The following is a 5,907-nucleotide window of genomic DNA, read 5'->3' on the forward strand; positions in this document are numbered from 1 at the left end:
GCAGCCTTCTTTTCATAAGGCTGTTTATCATCTGCAGCAGTGTTATTCCGCATCTCTCCCAGTTTCTTTGCAACATCACCAATGGAGAGGCCAGGATGTTATCCTTTGATTTTTGGGCGATATTCAGAACAGAACAAGAAAAAGGCCGAAGGAGGCCTCTTGGGTGCATTGGGATCCTTGAACTTCTTTTTTGTTTCCCCTTTAGGAGGGATATAGGTTTTCATTTCTCTTTCATAACGGGCCTTGTCCGCCTTTGCCATGTCTTCAAACTTTCCTTTCTCTTTAGCAGACATGGTCTTCCACCTCTCTGAGCACTTCTTAGAAAACTCTGAGAAGTTGACTGAAGCATCTGGGTGCTTCTTCTTGTGCTCCTCCTGGCAAGTTTGCACAAAGAATGCATATGATGACATTTTGCCTCTCGGCTTCTTAGGATCTCCTTTGCCCATGTTTAGCTATCTTTCCTCTGCGAGGTACAGAGTCGCCCAGTGTCCATCCGGCTCTCACTTGCCATGGCACTGTCTCTATGGAGCTCAATGTACTGCCTGGTTCACTTTTAAAGTAACAGCTACATTGTTTTCCATACTGGATATACCAATTTTCAGCCTTCCCAGCAAGCTGTGAGAATTCCCTCACATCTTTGGCAATACTTGGTACAAATTTTAAATTGTACATATTCTAATAGGCATGTAGTAGTATCTCATTGGGGTTTTAATTTTTATTTCCTTAATGACTAATGATGTTGAGCATTTATTATGTGAATCTTTGCCATTGTAACTGTCCATTGTTAAATTGTCTGTTTAAACATTTTACCTATATATTGGGCTTTCATTTTCGTATTGGATTTTGTGAGTTCTTTATAACCACTTTGCCTAGTCCAAGATCACAAATGTTTTATCTTATGTTTCCTTTTCACAGTTTTATAGCTTTGGATTTTATGTTTAGATGGCTGACTTATTTTTGGTTGTTTTTTTTTTTTTTGATATGGTGAAAAAAATGGATCAAAATTATTTTTGAGGGTTTTGTTTTGTATTGTGCTGTGTTTCTGTTTGTGTGTGTGTGTGTTTTACATAATTATCCTCGTATCATATTTTGAAAATACCATCCTTTCTTCACTGGACTACATTTGTATTACTGTTGGTAATGAGTTGTCCACATATATTAGGGTTTATTGCTGGCATTTCCTTTTTATTTCCTTTTATTACACCAAAGGGTGCATATGGTTAACATGGACATAAAGAGAGAGAAAATGCAGAGAAAAAGAGAAAGCACCTCCCAATGAAGCCTGGCCATGCACAATCCTTTTTCCTTCAATCATCCGATCAGTCTTGTTGGGTTTGGAACTCAAACCATGGTCAGCCATGTGAAATCTGGCTTCCTCTGCACAGTGCTTATCTGCTGCGCTACAGTGCAGGCCCTGCTGGCATTTCTATTGTTCTACTGATCTATTTGTCTATCTTTTCAAATATAGCACATTGTCATTGTTTCATGATTTACATAATTTCAGTTACTACAACTTAATAATAAAAATTGAGATCAAGTAGTATCAGTCCTCTAACTTTGTTTTTCTTTGCAAAGTCATTTGGCTATTCTTGGTCCATAGCATTTCCTTATTAATTCTACAATGACTGTGTCAACTCCTACAAAAAAAAAAAATCCTTCTGGGATTTTTATGAGGATTTGTTGAATTTAAAGCTCATCTGGGGAAAATCTTCATCCAAATAATCTTATTTTCCAATCTTTAACTTCATTGCATTTGTTTCCCATTATTGCACTAGCAGGAACCCCTATTTCAGTTTGTAATTAAAATAGTGATAGCAGTTTTTTGTTGTTGTTATTTTGTTTTGCGAGAGGATATGTGTGTGCATGCAAGAGAGAGAGAGGAGGCACTCCTCAATGTAGCCCAATCATACTGCAATATTTCTTTCTCCACTTCTCTATCCTGTCAGGATATGCAGGTGCTCAGCTTATTTTTCTAGCCTCCAGGTCTGGAACTTCAACCCTGATCTGCCATATAAGATTTGGCTCCCTCTGATCAGTATCTAATCACTGGGCTATGTGGCTAGCCCTTAGAGCTATTCTCTAGCTATTATCTAGTTCCTAATAGCCAACATTCTCCCACTAAATATAATATTTTCTGTAGATCTTTTTTTCATTGTAGATATCTTTTCTGTTTTTCAGAGAGATTTTTGCTATAGAGTGCATATGCTCACCAGAGAGACAGAGAGACACAGAACAAGAAATCACCCCCCAACAGCATTGACAATGCAGAATTCCCTTCTCCTGCATTCTCCTCTTGGGATTTTGGGCACGCACACAAATGTACCAGTATGAATTTAAGCCACCAGGTCTGGGATTCAAACCATGGTCAACTCTGGGAGTCCAGTGACATAACCATTATGCTATCTGCTGGTCCCGTAGATATCCTTTATCTATCCTATCACATCTCTTTTCATCATTTATTATGTTGATTTTTATAAAATATGTCTCTATCAATTTCTATATGATTTTTCTCATTTAGTCTCTCAGGTATGCCAGCCCTTGACCTAATGGGCCTCAGATCCTTATTCTTTCTTTCCTCTGCTCTCCAGTATTCAGGAGGTAAGTTTTTCAAGCTGCAATTCTTAAGTTCTCCAACATTTGGTTATAATCATGGTGATGGCAACAGAAAGCCCTCACAGGAGGTTAGACCCCAGGAGGATAAGAGCAACCATAGTTTCTGCCTCTCTGTAACATGTATGTTCCCTCAATGGCAACAACTTCTCCATGGCTCTAGCCTCCATCGTATTGACATACTGTGGTTTCAGATACTGTTGACCTTAACTCCTGGGCTCCAATAACATGATCGTCTCTTTAGCTTAAACATTGAAATGACTACCTCAAGTTGTTGAGTATTGGTTTTCCTACTTTTACTCTATTTCACCTGAGAATCATACTTAGAGTAATTTCTACTTTCATGGAGAATCTCTAACAATTACACTTGGCTAATTACTTTGATTGATTTTCTGATGTAAAACCCTCTTTTTATTTCAAGGAAAAACAAAACTCAGTCACCATCAGTTAAATGTGTTCAAGTCTTTTATATCATATGTAATCAAAGCAAAACAAAGCAAAGCACTCTGTGGGAGGCCGATACTGCCTATAAATAACTCTTATGTTTTCTCCTCTTCACAGACTCCTCAAAAATAATTTTGTACTCACTAGTATTTTCACATATACATACAGATATTAAAAAAATTCTAAAACCATAAGCAATTCAGAGACATATTCAATCAATAAAAAATTAAAGGACTATAAGCAAAGCTCTATAATATTAGCTGTGGGAAATAGCCCATGTGGTACTCAGAAGGATATTTATAGCTTTAAATAAATTGATTAGAAAAAAAATAGAAATATATGAAACATGCATAAATTTGGGGCCAACAGATGGTGTGATGGCCAAGGTGCTGGACTCCCACATGGCCAAACTTGGTTTAAGACCTGGCAGCTTGAGAATCACCACAGGCACATGCGCATGTATGTGTGACCAACATCCCAAAAGGATAATGAAGGAGAAGGGACTATGGCATGGCCATCCCCCTGTGAGGTGATTTCTTGTTTCCTTCTCTTTCTCTCTGGCAAGCGCATGCACCCAACTGCAAAAAACGTAAAATTAAACAAATAAACATGAAAAAACTGAAGAAGCTGAAGGAAAAAGTTCAAAGAAATAAAACATAGTAAATACTGAAGAAAAATGCAGAAATGATGAATTAGAAGACAGAAGAGTCAACTAACGAAAGCCTGTTCTTTGAAATGGTTTATATAATAATTTTATATCTATAGATATTACAAAAGAAAAAAATAAAAGTAAGCAATATTAATTAAATGATATTAAAAAAATATGCACGAGGAAGGACTTTAAGTCTTATGAGAATACTATAAATACTACTACAAAAAAAAGAGACAATACTATTACCAAATGGTAGACAAGGAATGATTTCTACAAAAGTATGTATTTCATCTAGTAACACAGAAAATTAGCAGTGCAGAAACACTAATTAATAGTTAAATGTGCAAAAGGCTGCCAAGATCAACACAAAGGGAGACAGTCATTAGTTCTCCCTGATAATGGGAGTTATGGCCTCCTGATGGAGGTTCACAGCATCACCTACCAAGTGCTCGTTCCAAACCAAAAAAACACTTATGTTTTTACATACGTTCCTCTAAGTGTGTATGCTTCACCAAACAAACAAACAAACAAAAAACTTTTAATAATTTTAAAGTAATACAGGGGAGAAAGATACCAGTGCTGGAACCAGCAAAATCTAGACCACATGAATCTGGACAGAATATAAGATCTATTTTTTTGGCTTTTTTTGGTATTTTAATAAAAATTACAAGGAAAAAAGAGGTAATGTGGGTATATGTGGTATGGGAGAAGGACCTATAAATTAATGGACATTAAACATAAAAGGTGGGGCTGACAGATGGTGTAGTGTTACATTGCTAGACTCCCACATGGCCAACTGCAGCTTGACTTCTGGACCCAGTGGCTTGAAAATCATGCTGGGTGCATGGGTGTGCGTGTCCAAGATCCCAGGAGGAACATGGAGAAGAGATTGTGGCATGACCATCCCCTCTGGAGGTTGATTTCTCACTTTCCTACTCACTCTTTCTGTCTCTCTCTTCAGCAAGTGCATGTGCCTTATGGCAAAAACCTCTAAAAAAGAAAAAAATGGCAATGATTAGACTTAAATTTGGGCCTTGGTTCAATAAAAACATATATACTTTCATTTTCTTAAAGTACATTTTAAAATATCAGTTTTATGTTTTCTTCATTGATGCAGAAGATAGCTTATAGTAACATCAAATCTTTAAAAAAAAAAAAAAAAAAAGAAAAAAATCAGCCCGGAGTAATTCCATCCTGCATCGCTATCTTCCAGAGCTGTACTCATTTACCTCCATCCACCTTCTCGCTCACCTAAGTGTGTGCCACCCCATGGAAGATTCAATGGACACGAACATGAGCCCCCTGAGGCCCCAGAACTAAAGGCTGACAACGATTATCACTTTAAAGTGGATAACGATGAAAATGAACACTAGTTATCTTTAAGAATGGTCACTTTAGGGGCTGGTGCAAAGGATGAGTTGCACATTGTTCAAGCAGAGGCAATTAATTATGAAGGCAGTCCAATTGGAGAAACGCAACACTGAAAATATCTGTACAGCCAACGGTTTCCCTTGGGGGTTTTGAAATAACACCACCTGTGGTCTTAAGGTTGAAGTGTGGTTCAGGGCCTGTGCATATTAGTGGACAGCACTTAGTAGCTGTGGAAGGAAGATGCAGAGTCAGAAGAGGAACAGGAAGAGGACATGAAACTCTTCAGTATATCTGGAAAGCAATCTGCCCCTAGAGGTGGTAGAAGGTTCCACGGAAAAAAGTAAAACTTGCTGCTGATGAAGATTATGGTGAAGATGATAATGACAATGATGATGATGATTTTGAAGATGAGGAAACAGAAGAAAAAACTCCAGTGAAGAAATCTATACAAGATGCTCCTGGCAAAAATGCTCAAAAATCAAACCAGAATGGAAAAGACTTAAAACCATCAACACCAAGATCAAAAGGTCAAGAATCATTCAAAACACAGGAAAAAACTGCTAAAACACCAAAAGGACCTAGTTCTGTAGAAGACATTAAAGCAAAAATGCAAGCAAGTATAGAAAAAGGTGGCTCTCTTCCCAAAGTGGAAGCTAAAGTTTATCAATTACATGAAGAATTGCTTCCAGATGACTAACCAGGAGGCTATTCAAGATCTGGCAGTGGAGGAAGTCTTTTTGAGGAAATAGTTTAAACAGTTTGTTATAAAAGTTTTCTGTCTTATTTCATTTCTGCAACAGTTGATATCTGGCTGTATTTTTTATATGCAG

General features: G+C 37.3%; 2 pseudogenes; one reads left to right on the forward strand and one right to left on the reverse strand.

Annotated features, from left to right (window-relative positions):
• LOC106735983 (high mobility group protein B1 pseudogene) overlaps positions 1 to 481 on the reverse strand; it is a 36,426-nt pseudogene extending 35,945 nt beyond the window's left edge.
• A 4,494-nt stretch (positions 482 to 4,975) lies between these two features.
• On the forward strand, positions 4,976 to 5,826 carry LOC102501594 (nucleophosmin pseudogene; annotated as a pseudogene).
• Positions 5,827 to 5,907: the final 81 nt, after the last annotated feature.

The sequence above is a fragment of the Tupaia chinensis genome, unplaced genomic scaffold (assembly GCF_000334495.1).
Source record: "Tupaia chinensis unplaced genomic scaffold, TupChi_1.0 Scaffold000600_1, whole genome shotgun sequence".
Lineage (NCBI taxonomy): Eukaryota > Metazoa > Chordata > Mammalia > Scandentia > Tupaiidae > Tupaia > Tupaia belangeri.